Source organism: Gopherus evgoodei, chromosome 8 (assembly GCF_007399415.2).
Source record: "Gopherus evgoodei ecotype Sinaloan lineage chromosome 8, rGopEvg1_v1.p, whole genome shotgun sequence".
NCBI lineage: Eukaryota > Metazoa > Chordata > Testudines > Testudinidae > Gopherus > Gopherus evgoodei.
In genome coordinates this window covers 27,734,847-27,750,165 of record NC_044329.1, presented here as the reverse complement: position 1 = coordinate 27,750,165, position 15,319 = coordinate 27,734,847, and positions in this window count along the sequence as shown.

The following is a 15,319-nucleotide window of genomic DNA, read 5'->3' as shown; positions in this document are numbered from 1 at the left end:
ACTGTCTCTAGAAAGTCTGTCCCTTGAAGGTGATTTGTGGTGGGTCATGTGTAAGGCCTGAAGCAGGCTGATGAGTCACTTTAATCTTCTCAATATTGAGAGAGAGTCCTATGCTTCAGTAAGCTTGTGCAAAAAAATCCAGTGGGGACTTGTCATAAACAGATAGTTAAGGGTTAATAGAACAGGAATACTTCTTGTCTCTTTTGACTGTAAAGGGTTGACAAGTTCAGTGAGCCTGGCTGTCACCTGACCAGAGGACCAATCAGAGGACAGGATACTTTCAAATCTTGAGGGAGGGAAGTTTTTGTGTGTGCTGTTAGATTTTGGTGGTTGTTCTCTCTGGGTTCTGAGAGTGACCAGACATGTAACCAGGTTTCTCTCCAATCTCTCTGATACAGTCTCTTATATGTCCAGAATAGTAAGTACTAGGTAGAATAGGCTAGTTAGGCTTATGTTTGTTTTCTTTATTTGCAAATGTGTATTTGGCTGGAAGGAGTTCAAATTTGTATTTTGCTGAAAGGATTTTAATTTGTACTTGTATACTTAGGCTGGGAGGGTATTCCCAGTGTCTATAGCTGAAAGACCCTGTAACATATTCCATCTTAAAATTTACAAAGATAATTTTTACTGTTTTTTCTTTCTTTAATTAAAAGCTTTTCTTGTTTAAGAACCTGATTGTTTTTTTTTATTCTGGTGTGAGATCCCAGGGGACGGCGTCTGGATCCACCAGGGAATTGGTGGGGAGAAAGGAGGGAAGGGGGAGAAAATGGTTAATTTTCCCTCTGTGTTAGGATTACTTTCTCTCTCAGGGAGAGTCTGGGAGGGGGAGAGAGAAGGAGGGGGGAAGGTGGGTTTTCCTCTCTGTTTTAAGATTCAAGGAGTTTGAATCACAGTGATCTTCCAGGGTAGCCCAGGGAGGGGAAGCCTGGGAGAGGCAACGGTGAGGGAAAGGGTTTACTTTCCTTGTGTTAAGATCCAGAGGGTCTGGGTCTTGGGGGTCCCCGAGCAAGGTTCTGGGGAGAGCAGAGTGTACCAGGCACTGAAATTCCTGGTTGGTGGCAGCGCTACAAGTACCAAGCTGGTAATTGAGCTTAGAGGAATTCATGCTGGTACCCCATCTTTTGGACGCTAAAGTTCAGAGTGGGGAATTATACCATGACAGGACTGAAGGTCATTCTCAGCATGCATGAGAATGGCACAGTCATAGCATACTGAAGATCAGTAATGGATGCACTAAGGACTTTAGACTTTCTGAAGAGATGTCAAAGATTAAAAAGCTGCCAATTCATTCTGTATTGAATGTCAACTCCATTTGGGTACTGGTCTTCAGTGAGGACCAAAATCACTGCTAAATAGATGGAGAACAGGGTTGGGGAAAATAATGCATCCTTGCTTAACCTCAGCTTTGATGATGATGGGCTCCATCTCCATGCCATTACATTTCTGTGCAAACTCATGTCACACAAAAAAATACTCATCAGCAGGGAGCTGTAGTCTTAGAACTTTTATTGTCTTCAACACCCATGTCTACCTCATGTAAACTGAAAATACTCACCAATCTTTTTTCCTGTTAGCACTGTCTAAAAATGAATTTGGCACAAGTGAATATTTTCATTATACAAACATGCATTGGGAGGGGAAGGAGGGATAGAGGCTGTATCATGCTGTCAGCTGCCATTTTCAGGAAGCAAAAGGTGTGTAGGAGTGCATGTTTGTGGGTGCATGCACACTTTCTTACAGGACAGCATGTTTGCTTGTCAGGATAGAGGTGGGGAGGTGAAAGGAAAATAAGTAGATAGTTTACAACCCCATGCCACAGAGGGCACATACCTGTCAATGGTCACAGCTTTAGCATGAGATAGAAGCCAAGTGGAAAGCTTGAGCAGCTTTCATTTTAAAAAGGTGTATGGGGAGGCAAAATAATGAAGGGGAACGCTGTGAGCTCAGGGTGAGAGGCAGGGGCTGGAGACTCAGAAAGGCTTCCAGGTCACATCCATCAAAAATGGTTGCAGCTACAGCGTACCCAAAACATAAGTTAACACTGCAGTATAATATAATAATTTGTAAAGACACATACATACATGACGAGGTTCCCTCCATAGGATCTGCTTCCTCAGTCCTCGGTTGACTTTCTAACTGGGAACTGGTATTGCTTCCTACAATGCTGTTCTGAGGGTCCTGAGTCCTGAAGAGATCTTGGCTTTATGATGAGAGCTCTTCAACTGCCCTCCTTTCGTTCCTTCTCTAATGACTCTTGCTGCTTGTCCTCACAGAATGCTGTGGGGGGAGGGGAGAAGGATGCAAGGTCCACAATTTCTTTGGGTTCAGTAGTGGTGCAACTGCTCAAACTCCTGTCCAGCTTCTCAAAAAATGGACAGATTACATTTCCATGGACAGACAGTTTCATGGCATTCCTGTTGGTAATTTGTCTGCCTGAGCAGTTTTCTGTATATGTGGCAGTGATCTACATTCCAGTTGTGACCCCCTGCAGATCTCTGACTAGGAATGTTCACAAATGCATCTTTATTCTGGTGGCTGTCCCCAAAAGCTTGCTGCACTGATGCTTCTCTCCAGATTACAAGGAGATCTAGAATCTCAGCATGGCTCTAAACAGCTGCTCAAAGCACATTGTAAAGGCTGCTATAGTAATAATATAAAGAGCCATACCTATCTCATAGAGCTGGAAGGGACCCTGAAAGGTCATCAAGTCCAGCCCCCTGCCTTCACTAGCAGGACCAACTACTGATTTTTGCCCCAGATTCCTAAGTGGCCCCCTCAAGGATTGAACTCACAGCCCTGGATTCAGCAGGCTAAGGATCAAACCACTGAGCTATCCTTCCCTGTAATGCCAATATACTGGAGCAAATGAGCTAATCCTGGCACATTGCCAGATTTTAGTTAGGGGAGGGGACACCTGATCCATTCGATCCCAGAGCAGAGGATGGCACACCTGTAAACAGACAGTTCAGTAATGGAGTCCCACAAAGCAGTGTGAGATAGTAGTTGGAGGAATGCCAAATTAGTGTGCAGCAACACTGCATTCACATGAACAGGAGACTGCAGTAACTCAATTTGCATCAAACTTAGCACATTTTCAAAGAGGACTCCAGAGTTCACAGTAAATGTAGAGTTAGTGCTCTCTAATGAACTGTGTCTTGTGTAGGCATTTTGAAATTAGACTAACTCCCTTAAGTAGAAAGAATGAGAAGTATCTGTGGCACTTTAGAGATTAACAAATTTATTTGAGCATAAGCTTTCGTGGGCTAACACCCCTTACGTAGACATGCCTTTAAATCACATCTCCAGGATGAAAGGTGTTAGTTTAAGTGATAGCTAAGTGGATGCCATTTTGCAAACAATAACCTGATCTAACAAAGAAATGTCATGCACTAGCAGACTAAAAATCTATTGTCTTTCAAACTTCCAGAAAGAAAACAACATAAAAATTGATAGCAGAGGGTTGCTTGAATTATTAACTTTTTCTGAGCTGCAGTTCTGAGCCTTGAGTAATTGCTATAGTACATAGACTTCTGTATAGTTTATTTGAATTTGGGGAATATGGATGGAACAAGAGATTATATTCTGATCTTGCTTCACACTGCCAGGAAATTGGCAGACATTTTTTGAAGCACAAGTTAGAGAATCAGATCCACATTTGCTTAAAATGCAGAGGTTGAACTGTCGTCTTAGCATAGGGGCTAGGTGTAAGCTGGGAAATGCTTTATGCAGCTTTCTGAGAATAATTAAACATTTGGAGGGATGTTCTCCTGTTAATTTAGTTATTTTTGAAGAAGTTCTTCAATCTGAAGCCAAGTTGAGTTTTTTCCTACCTCATAAATCAGCTTTATTATGCTGTAATTACTGTCTTTTCAGTGTAACTTTTTTTTTAAATGGAGAAGGCAATGAGTTAAAATGTCACAAATAATAGAAGACGAAATGCTGCATATGTAACATACCCAGAAATAGTTTTCATATTGATGGAGAAAGTTCTTGCTGCCAGTGGTTTAACCATTATGCATGGCTATCCCTCAGGGTCACACAAATGACTATTAGAGTAAAGAGCACAACAGCACAATTATGGAAAGAGACACACCATCAGGGATCAGTTTGGGGTCCAGCTCTGTTCAATATCTTCATCAATGATTTAGATAATTGCATAGAGATACACTTATTGAAGTTTGCAGAGGATACCAGGCTGGGAGGGATTTCAAGTGCTTTGATGGATAGGATTAAAATTCAAAATATCTGGACAAAGTGGAGAAATGGTCTGAAGTAAACAGGATGAAATTAAACAATGACAAAATGCAAAATACTCCACTTACGAAGAAACAATCAGTTGCACACATTCAAAATGGGAAATGATTGCCTAGAAAGGAGTAATGCAGAACGGGATTTCGGGCTCATAGTGGATCACAAGCTAAACATGAATCAACAACATAACACTGTTGCAAAAAAAGCAATATTCTGTGGTGTATTGCTAGGAGTGTAAGCAAGACCTGAGAAGTAATTCTTCCGCTCTACTCTGCACTGATTAGGCCTCAACTGGAGTATTGTGTCCAGTTCTGTGTGCCACATTTCAGGAAAGATATGAACAATTTAGAGAAAATCCAGAGAAGAGTAACAAAAGTGGTTTGAACAATGGCCTTCTAAACTCAGGGTAGTGAGTTCAATTCTTGAAGGGGCCATTTAGAGATGAGGGGGGGATGTGTCAGGGACAGTACTTGGTCCTGCTAGTGAAGGCACTTGATGACCTTTCAAGAGTCCTTCCAGTTCTATAAGATAGGTATATATCCACATATTTTTATGAAAACATGATCTATGAGAGAAGACTGAAATAATTGAGTTTGTTTAGTCTGGAGAAGAGAAGACTGAAAAGGGGATGTGATAACAGTTTTCAAGTACATAAAAGTTTGTTATAAGGAGGAGGGACAAAAATTATTCTTCTTAACCTCTGAGGCTAGGACAAGAAACAATGGGCTTAAATTGCAGCAAGGGAGATTTAGGTTGGACATTAGGAAAAACATCCTAATTGTGGGGGTGATTAAGCTCTGGAATAAATTGCCCAGGGAGGTTGTGAAATCTCTGTCTTTGGAAATTTTTAAAAGCAGGTTAGATAAACACCTGTCTGGGATGGTCTAGTGCAGGGGAATGGACTAGATGACCTCTCAAGGTCCCTTCCAGTCCTATGATTCCATGAGTCTGTAAAATTTGAAAGGTGCCATTAAGACATATGTATAGGCATTTCCATTATACAGATTGTCAAAACAAGTCATCAAGTGGCTCAATTATAAAAGCATTTTTAGACTTGGACTTAAATAATAGAACATCAGATAAGTTAATAAAGCAAAAAAAAGTACAAAATCAATCATGCTTTCTCATTAAGTGCAGACATACTAAAAAATGCCTTGGTGTAATTGTGTGGTTGGGGAAAGGCAGCAAGAACACCAAATTCAAGAATCTCACTAATTTTAAAAGATGGTGAAAGAGCAGATCAATTGACTGGTAGCCTGAAGGAGATTAAAAGATTCATGACCTTTCTTCATCCTATAAGAAGTGGGAAGGTTCTTGAACTGCAAACAGAATGTGGCACAGGCCTTTTCCAATATCCTTGTGCATGTCCTTCTCTCCTCATAATGGAGCACTTCTCTATAATTCATTGTATCTTTTGAATATACTGCACTAAGCACTGTATTTCTTGGGAACCCTTCACTAGTGCAGCTGATTTCTCCAAAAAAGTTTCAACTGTAGAAAACCGTAGTCACGACATGAAGGACTTGGAAGAGGTTTTAAAGCCATCAGACTATTAAGACCTGGGGGCCTGAACCCCATTTGCAAATTACAAAAACAAAAATACTAACCATCATGCAACTTGAAACGTTCCATGTCAGATGTGCCAAAGATCTTTAAAACTATTACATTTAGAACAACATACTTATGTGGCACTTTTCATCAGAGTCCACCCATTACAAAAACACATACCCACAGCACCCCCGAGAGAAAGAATTTCATTACCTCTTTTACTGGTAGGTAAACTGAGGGACTCGAAAGGTAAACTGATTTGTTCAAGGTCACCTGGTGCTTCTGTTGCAGAATCATTAATAGGACTCTAGCTATTAAATAAATCACTTTACATAAGGTAAATAAAGATTTACTTAGAGGGGATACAGTTAAAAGAAGTAATTGGTGCTAATGGGTCAGATACAGAAAATCTTTGGTAGTATCCACACAATGTTTACTGAGAGGACATTAAGATCTCAGTTCTATCATGTATGCCTAATCTGGTAGCTCAAGTGAATTGAACTACTTGGAAAAGTAACATGAGCATGATTTGGCCTAATATATATAGACATTAATAGAGGACTAACCTTCCATTTTCTTACTCTTTTCTTATCACTGCTTGAATTTAACCTGGATTTGTACAGATTTGTATGGCTAAACTACTGGTCTTTTTTCATTGCATATGTGGATTCTAATTCCTATTTGTTATATGGCACAGTAAAGATGATCAGTGAAACACATCAGTCTATAGGATATGTTAAATGGGCTCAAATAATCTAAAACCAGAGTTTCTGACTTACGTGTTTACAGGTATCACACACACATTGAAATATCCTTTCTTACAAATAATTTATAATGTTTGTTCTTTTGTAAAGATACCTTAAATATATTGTGTAATAAAAGCATAATACTTTGCACTTGAGAAATACGTTTGCAATAACTTTATAAATTTATGACCGATTATCCCACTTACAAATATAAGTGGGCATGTAGCTTAAATTATTGTGGCACATTTCCACTCCTTATGTCTATATATTTGGGCTCATAGCAAGAGGCATTTTGGCTTAATAGATGGAAGGATATAAGGAAACACTTCAGTAAGGTTTAAAAAAAATGATGGATAATAGTTTTTCTATAAAATTTTTGGCACATATTGATGCTGTGTCATCATACTTTTATCAGCAGTCATTACGGATAACCTGGATAATTCCTTCCTGGTTTCACCATTTGTGAGCAATGTCCATCCTAAACTCATGCTGAAATAAATATTTATATTATACTGTAACATGTTCCATATATACTTCTCTAAAACAAAATAAACAATTGACAGATCATATCATAGACACATAAAATATTAGAGAGATGTGGTAAATTGTATAGGCGTGTGATAAATTGCAACAGGTATGTGATCAAATGCATGTATCACACTGTGACTACCTCATCTGCATACTAATTCATCTTCAATATGACTAATTTTAGTATTCCAGTCTAGCTAGCAGATAGCCTTAAAAATCATCCTCTCCACAAATGTTTCTTCCTTTCTCACTCCACCCCTACCTGACTCCTAGAATGGGAAAGATTCAGTCACAGAGTTTAAGGCCAGGACTACCTTATCATCTAGTCTGACCTCCTGTATATCACAGGCCACCACCACCACCTGCACACTAAACCAAACAACCAAAATTAGACCTAAATATTATAGCCCAAAGGAGATTATTGCTGCCCCCCACCCCAGTTTTCTTTATATACAAATGTCCCGCCTTTAACATTTGATATCTAGCAGGGTATCAGGAGCCTTTTCCTCACTGGGAAGAGAGATTCTCCCATTTCCAAAGGGAAATCTCCATTCACTATTGGCCCTGAAAACCCCCCAAGATACCAAATCTTAAAGAACTGACATTTTTATAGGACGGCTGGTAGTGCTGCCTTTTATTAAAATTACCTGACACTTCCCATTTTAGCACTCTGTTTTCAGTTGCTTATAGCATTGTCAAAAACATTTTGCTGAAGTTTTCCATGCAGAGTGTATACCTTTTTTGGGGGTGAAAAGCTTCAGCAAAAAGGTTCAGCCATTTCTGAGAATGAGATTAGGTCCATTCTGTGCTCTGAATGAGGCAGAGGTCCTGTGGAAAAACCCCGTAGGTATTCGTTCATATAACTAAAAACAGTGTCATAATGCAGACACACAAGGGGGGCTGACTAAAGGTGCATAGGCAACTTTAATTCTATCATTTGAGTTCTTAACTTTGCAACCTTAAATGTTCCTTTCAAATAGTGGGGGTTTTGTGTGTGTGAGTAATCATACACGCAGAATCATAGAACTGGAAGGGATCTTGAGAGATCATCTAGTCCAGTCCCCTGTACTCATGGCAGGACTAATTATCTAGACCATTCCTGACAGGTGTTTGTCTAACCTGCTCTTAAAAATCTCCAGTGATGGAGATTCCACGACCATGCTAGGCAATTTATTTCTGTGCTTAACCACCCTGACAGTTAGGAAGTTTTTTCCTAATGTCCAGTCTAAACCTTCCTTGCTGCAATTTAAGCCAATTGCTTCTTGTCCTATCCTCAGAGGTTAAGGGAAACAATTTTTCTTCCTCCTCCTCGTAGCAACCTTTTACATACTTGAAAACTGTTACCCCAGGGTAGGATACACGTATAAGGTATATGAGTAATTTGGGCAGTAGTTTTAATTTCTCTTGTACAGCTGCACTCATTGTACATGGATACAGAACATCTGAAAAAACCTGTTAACTTACTCCAAAATATTGTTCAACAGTAACATGTGGCATATACAGTGATTATGACTCTAAGCCATAAAAATTTTATTGGTGCTTGTTTGGGATGATTGAAACTTATGTGGAATCACACCATCATATATTCTAGTGACACCCACCCCAACCTACCTCAATTCAGGTCATTCTACATAAACAGATTTCCACTTTAAGTGGTAGCCTCCATTTTAAGCATATGGAATATCAGTCAAACCGGGAGAAAATTTCAAATCAGAAATTAGCTTTTTTTTTAAGTGTGAACACTAGACATATACAAACTGTGCTATCCCCCCTCCCTGTAATCCTAATGTAAAAATATATATATACACAAATAATAAAAAGTACAGCTATTTTCAGGCTCAGAGCAGAAACTTCAGCATGGTGATAAGATCAAAGCTTCTGAATCACAGTCCCTCGTATCTAGGTAACAGCAGATCCTGATATCTGCTTTTCCTTATTTATTTGCATGATTTACAAATAGATATGAGTGCCTTAATCCTCGAGACACCTACCCACCAGATACTAATTGATTGATTCAATGCAGCCCACACAGGATGTGAATCCAAAGGATAAATAGTGATGATAATAAATAATGAGTTCTGAGAACACGTACAGTCTTTAAGACATAATGGAACCTGGATTATGAGGAGGAAATTGACTAGATTATCAGCATTTAAGTTTATATCATTTAAAACTTTTCCTAAATCCTTTATATTGTTTTTCATTTTTTGATAAATTATACAGTCCCTTATTATTCTAAGGCTGGCAATTTGCCTGCTCCCACTAGTATGTATTGTTAGTGTATTGGGCTGATTGTTAAAATAAATCCTAGTTTTGTACCACTTTTTTAAATTGCTGTCTCTGCTTAACAACCTCTTACCCTCCCTCAGGCTTGAAGCTCAGGATCCAATAAGTATCCTCTTGTGTTATTAGACTAGTCAAGTTTTGAAGCTTTAAAACAAAAAATGGGTATTTATTTTTAAAAAATCCAACATCCGTGCACAAGATGCCTTTGCAAAGCTTTACTTCCAGAAATTGCAATCTTAAATCACTAATTAATGTTTAACCATTTTTATTCTTGTTGGTGAGAAAGTGATGTGTTTTGATTCAACAATTTTATCTCACTTGCTCAGTAAGCAAATAGCTGATGAGCAAAGAGGGCAATTGGGCCATCAGAAATATTTGACTTTTGAGTGAAACACTGAGACAAATTTGGTGTGAAATTTTTCATCAGGTTCTGCATCCCTGAAATTTAGGTAGTGGGTATCAGGAGATTGACAGTTTTTCTCCACACTGAAGGATGTGAACATTTGGAGGAAAAAAAAACCCTCAAAACATTACATTACGAACTGGATGAGGATTAAGGGTGTCTGACCCCTTTCAGACATGACAAAAGTAGCTCAGATCTCCGCAGTTCTAGCTCCAGCTTTGATGTTAACTGCTCTTAATAAGACTTTGCATTTGTGTAGCACTTAACAAGCTTTTTTGGTTAGGCTTCAAGACATTTCCATGAAGTAAGTATATAAAAGTGTCCTCATTTTATAGGCAAGGAAATAATCTCACAGTGGTTGTTGTGTGTTTTGTACAGCTCCTAGTACAATGGGTTCCCACTCTAACTGGGGCTCCTAGTTGCTACCATAAGAAAAAAAAAATCACACAAGTCAGAATTAGAATTTCATCCCAGTGTAGAACTGATAAATGAAATTGTTTTTAATTGTTCACTTTATTAATGTAACTTCTGTTCACCATTCACTACACTTGCCTCCACTGTAACTTCTGTTAACTCAAACTCCATTTTAAAACACTCACTCCATTTTGTAAAAGCTTCCTCCAACCTTCATTTTTGCAAACCCTACTGTAATCTTATTAGTTTAGTTTAGATGTGTGAATGAGGTATGTATGAATGATGGAATCAACCTCCAGCCCCAGCCTGTCCTGATGAGATAAAGTTCAAATACCAACGGCTGAAGACCTAGACAACAGCCCTAAACAAAGTAAGAAGCATCCACCCTAAAAAGAAAAGGACAACAGAACAACAGAAGGAAGATCAAAGCTAGGTTCAAGGCTGAAAGTCACGCCTGCAACTGATGGGTGATCAATCTAAACCCAGAGGCAGCGTGATACAGCAAGACCTATAGACTTTGAATCCAAACTAAAAGCCTATAAAAAAGAAGGGTGAGATGAGAGACTCTGGGTAACATTCTGCTGCCAACATGGAAGAACATCGGTGCCTGCCCAACAGAGATCCAGCTTGGCCTTGTGCCAGGCTTTCCTGGCCAGTTAGCCACCACAATCTATGAACCCAAGCTACAAAATCAAGCCATGAACTTAAGCTATCTTCAGGACTGGTAACTATGCAGCAGCTGCAGAACACCTGATGAATGTGGGTGTGTATGTGTGTGTATAGGTATTAGGTATAATGTGAATGTGTGTGTGTATGTGTATAGGTATAATGTGTGTATGTGTGTGTATAAGAATTAAGATATTAGTTATTAGTCATATATCAAATTGTTATCATAATAAATGTGGCATCTTTGTCTTGTCCCCTTTAATAAGATCCTGCTGGTTTTTACTGGTCTAAAATAATTGGTACAACACCAGGTCCCTATTTTTATTTATCCACTCATATACTTATTTATCTTAGGGTATAATTGAACAGGACTAACAGTGTCCACATATAACTATAGTGGTATAATTATACTGGTAAATTTTCCTGTGTGGGCAAGATCAAAGAGCCATTTCACAGACTTTGCATAGACTGCTGACCCCTTATCCCCTCCTCCCCGAATATATTTTATATCTGTCTATGCAAAATGAGAAAACTAAACTTGTTCATGTAGATGTACACGTTAAATATTACATATTTTCAGCCTCTGACTGGGGTAACTATTTTACTCTGTTTTACAGATGGGGAAAGTGAGTTTCAGCTCTCAAACAAGTGACATGCCTGGGAGATACTGTGGATCAGGGAGGACATCTTGATTCAGTTTCTACTGTAATAATATTTGCTGTGTTATTTTGGGCAAGTCTCCTAATCTGAGTGTCAGTCTCTTCATTCAAAAAATGGGGAAAACGACATACCAGGAAATCAAGAGGTTCACCCAAACTCAGTAGTTTTTTGTTTGTCTGTTGGGATTTGGCTCCTTCTGAGGTTTTATTCCTATCAGGTTTGATTCTGAAAGGTTTGCACAGGTCTGTTTGACCCCTTTAAATCTGACGACAGATATCATACTGAAAACAAATTCTCATGCCTTGGTCTCCTGACTCAGACTCTAGCACTCCCCTCTACAGACACTCAGCTTCCACACCACCAAGCAGCCACAGGGGCTGGAGGAAAGAGTGCAGCACCACTTAGGGAAGAGTTAACCTCGGAGAGCATCAGAGGCTTTCCTCACCTCTGCACAACAACCAGGTCCAGCTGTGGGACAGGAAAGGGCCTCGTCGGGACCCCAGTGCCCCTCAGACCATCACAGCATCACTGATTTTTGACAGTTGAGTTCTGGTTATTACTCAGTCTAATTGTTTGTTTCCTCACTCCTCCACTGCTAACATCCCTCCCTCCCTTTGCCTTCCATGGGCCTGCTTCCCTTCCTCCCCTCCCTTTCTCTCCCTCAATGCCCCCCCTTTTCCTTCTTTACTTTTCCACACTTCCTTGCTCCTAGTTTTTCATCCTTTCCTCTCATTCCCCCTCAATCCATTGATTATAAATTTTGAGAGAGAAAAAATAGCTACTGAGACCTGTGCCTGTAATCAAACTGCTCATGATTCTTCTATGACATATTCCTTTTCCTCAACACTTTGGTATAGACTGTCTTCCTTTGTGTTTGTATAGCATAGTGGGACTCAAAGCCTCAATGGTTCTGTTGGGCACTGCCACACTATTATTTTTAATCATAATAATTAATAGCATAAGACTTAATCAACTATCAGTAAAAATTATTACACACAATACTTTATGACCCTTCTAAACCATTTTTCTTAAAATAATCTCTATATGGTCCAGTGTAATTTCCTCTTTATGTTATTATAATATTCCTGCGGTTGGCATGGTGGAAATATGTGTCTGTCCATCTCTTCCTCTCCTAGCTATGGATTTGGTGCTTGGGAAAAATCACCTGAAGGTGGCACCAGATCTCTGCACATCTACTACCAGTTGTTGCTTTAAAAAACACTAATAATTACCACCATACTCAATATCCATATTCAAGATTGTGACATACTGTACCTCTGATCTATATCTGATCTCTCTGAATGTGATTCAACATGTGAGTGAACATTGATTTCTTTCCCAAGGAAGTAGCTATAATCCTGTTATGGCAGATTTATCATATTGTGTTCACTGCCCCAGTAATTTCTCATCTTGAATTTACCCCTCTTACTCTTTTTTCCTTCACAGTAAGAAACATATTGAACTGATAAGTTTCCAAGGAACAGAATATGTTAGTTGACATGCTCTTCAAAATTTTTCTCATCTGCCGCTACCAATCTATCTATCTAACATATATATTCGTAGGGCTCCAATCACACCTAATGTCTGTACTCCAAGTGGCAGTAGAATGTCCCATTTTATATCCCACACGTGAAGGGTAGGTTTACTACAAATTATGCACATTATAATAATAATTTCACAAAGGTACAATGTCAATTAAACATCCTGCATGAACCCTACTGTATTATATTTTAATACCATTTTCTGTCCTGGGCTAGGAACTGCCAAACAGAGACGGGCTCATTGTTTATTTGTAATCCCTTGTCTGTATTCATCTGTTGTCTCCTGTTTTATACTTGGATCGTAAGATCTTTAAGGCAGAACCATCATTTTGTTCTGTGTTTTTACAGCAACCAGCACAACAGGATATTGAGTCCTTGATTTAGGGCTCCTAGGTGCAATGGTAATGCGAATAATAATAATAATAATAATTAATAAAGGTGGATAGTCCAAGCAATGTGCTTTGCATGGGATGGGCCTTAAATAGACCAGACCAAGCTAACCAGGTACCTTAAAAAAGACATTAGTTAGAGACTAGACTAAATGATCTAGACTGGGACCCGTGTCTGATCAAGCCTCCTTGGCTCTGTTGGGTTGCCAGCAGTTGCAGTACTATATAATCACAGACACTTGGATCCAGTTTTTTAAAAGAGTTAAGGACCCACAACTGGAATAAGATTTTCAAGAGCTCAGAATCCATCCAAACATCTGAATAAGGCCCAGATTTTACAAAGAGCTCAACTTCCAGTAGCTTTAAATGTGGCATTTGTGATCAGATTTCCACAAGATCATGGCATGTTGGATGCACATAGGCTGCTGAGCTCTTTTGAAAACCTGGCCCCAAATGCAAATACAGCTGAACACTTCAAAAATCTGGTCCCAGGGATTATATACTCTATACATTCTACCAGCTAAGTATAAAGACAATAGTAGCATCAGGGGCATTAAGTGGACCTCCAAGCCAAGACCTCCAACAAGATATCTTCTTACTGTTAACTGTGGGTCAGATTTTCAAAAGTGCTCAGCTACTATGCTCAGCTACTTTGCTCCCCTACCCTTTAAGTAGATTTGTAAAACTCTTATTGACTTAAATGTGATTGGAATTAGAACAATGGGGAGAGCTTCTATCCAAACCATTGCTAACTGTGGCACATGCATTGCACAAAGACATTGCTACGAGTGAAGAACAACAAATCAAAGATGGTGAAAAAGTTATATAGCCAGGGAAGAGTTAGACTTTCTCCACATTCCCTTTACAAAACAGATGACACACTCTCCCTTGACCATCTCCCTTGACCATCCCCCTTCACCTCTATCTTATAATGTCTTCTGGGTTGGGTAGAGAATCAATAAATAGCCTGATACTGTCACCCAGCACTTGATCAAGCCATGCAAATAAATAAATGAACAATAAGCAGATGGTATGGATTTTAAATGGCAGGCCACACCTTTATTTAACTCTGATGATGAGTGTTGTGCGCTCCACCCCTGGCTCTCACATACGAGGCATTTAACTGGGTCCAGTGCAGTGTTTAGAACTTCCACTATACAACCAATAACTTGGGGCAAACATGCCTGGGTACATACCTATGAATCTTCTCCATTTTCCTCAGGCCTTCAGTCATACCCACAGCACACAAAATAACACAACACAAATGTTATATTAAAGGCAGGGAGGGCTGGCTAGAGCAAGAGGCTTTGAAAAAGCCCAGGTAAGTTTAAATAAGTCTGTGGGAGATCAGGGGCAGAGGGGAAGCACCTCAAGAACCAACTGGCTAGCCTATTCCCCCATTTCCAGCCAGTGGCAAGGTGGTGGGTACCCAAGAAAGAGGGATGGGGTCAGTCCCCTGGTCCAGCCACACATACTCTCTTGCCTCCATTTCCATTTACAGGCACTGCACAGTTCCCCCATTGAGTACTGGGGAGCATATTTTAGCAGATGGCAGGCCTCCTTCTCACTCTAGTATCTGCTCCCTACCACAGAGGTCTGAGTCAATAAAGTGGAATTAGGCTATGTCTACACTGGCACTTTTGTCGGTATAACTTGTGTCACTCAGGGGTGTGGACAGTGGGAGCTATGATAATGGGAGACACTCACTGCCGACAGAGCTACCGCCACTCGTTGGAGGTGGTTTAATTAGGTCGATGGGAGAGCTCTCTCCTGCCGGCACAGAGCAGCAACATGGGAGATCTTACAGTGGCGCAGCTGCATCAGTACAGCTATGCCGCTCTAAGGCCTCCAGTGTAGTGATGGTCTTAATTATTCTACGTGATTTAC